Raw genomic sequence first — 1,318 nt, forward strand, 5'->3', positions numbered from 1 at the left:
CATTATTACTTCCGTTTTAGTGAAGGCGGGGGTATGGTTTTCAGTCGTGTTTGTTTATTTGCTTCTTTGTCCGTGGAGATGATATCTCAAGAACCGCTGGATGGACTCGGATGAAACTTTCAGGGATGTTTGGCCTTGTGACTGGCACGAACCGATAAGATTTTGGCATCGATCCGGTACCGATAAGGATTCTGGATTGATCTTACGTTGACTTTCAAGTCTTTCTCTGATCATCTCCCTTGAAAGCACGCTCATGTTTTCCACGTATATTATGGTAGCGTTGCTGTTTCGAATGTTTTATTTTTGTTTCTCTATTATTAATTTTACTCGCGTCTCTATCTTAGTAGAAACTGATGGATAAAGTAATCAAACTACATAAACAAACAGCAGCAAACTCATTTGGAAATTACATAACACTAACATATTCAGTAACAATAATAAATTTAATTTATCCACGACAATTTTTAGTTTTACCAATTTTGAATATATCGCTCGTGTTTAAAACCTCTTACCTACTTGATAATTGCATTTCTAGCTCTGCCTTGAAGGAAGCTTTACTTCTTGGACTCACATTCTTTTTGTGCTCAGCGATGTTGTTAAACCTCCCTTAACAGCACCGTATGCAGGTCCTTTCCGTTTTCTTTCACACACGGATAAATTTTTCACTATAGACCTTAATGGTCGTAAAGACACTATATCAGTGAATAGACTGAAAAAGGCCTTCATAGAGAAAACTGTCCCTGTTCCCACTGCAGACGACACAAACACACAGTATTACAAGCAGGTACCGCACACCCACCTTCACATTCCATGACTACCATTGGGATCGATCAGGTACCAGACAAGGATGCTGGATCATTTTTGTTTTTATTTTTTTTACTTAATTTTTGAGAGCGATCGGGTTCACATTTAGTATTCTCGTTTGTGAGAGCAGTCGAGTTTATTTCAGATATTCTCATTTTAAAGATCATCTCTGGCTAATCGTTGAGAGGACATTGGTGTTGCCCTAGTGGAGGTTTCCGCTCTCCGAATGCTCTTGTTGTTGTTATTGTTGATATTATTATTATTATTGTTGTTGTTGTTGTTGCTGTTGTTGCTGTTGTTGTTGTTGTTGTTGTTGTTGTTGTTGTTGTTGCTGTTGTCGTCGTCGTCGTCGTCATCATCATTATTATTATTGTTGTTGTTGTTGTTGTTGTTGTTATCATCATCATCATCATCATTATTATTATTGGGGTCTGGTTCGGTCCGGACCTCCAGTTGGAGAAAAACTGGGAAGAAGTGACGAACAGGGTGGCCAAACTCACCCAGAAATGGGCTG

Source organism: Octopus bimaculoides, chromosome 16, assembly GCF_001194135.2.
Source record: "Octopus bimaculoides isolate UCB-OBI-ISO-001 chromosome 16, ASM119413v2, whole genome shotgun sequence".
NCBI lineage: Eukaryota > Metazoa > Mollusca > Cephalopoda > Octopoda > Octopodidae > Octopus > Octopus bimaculoides.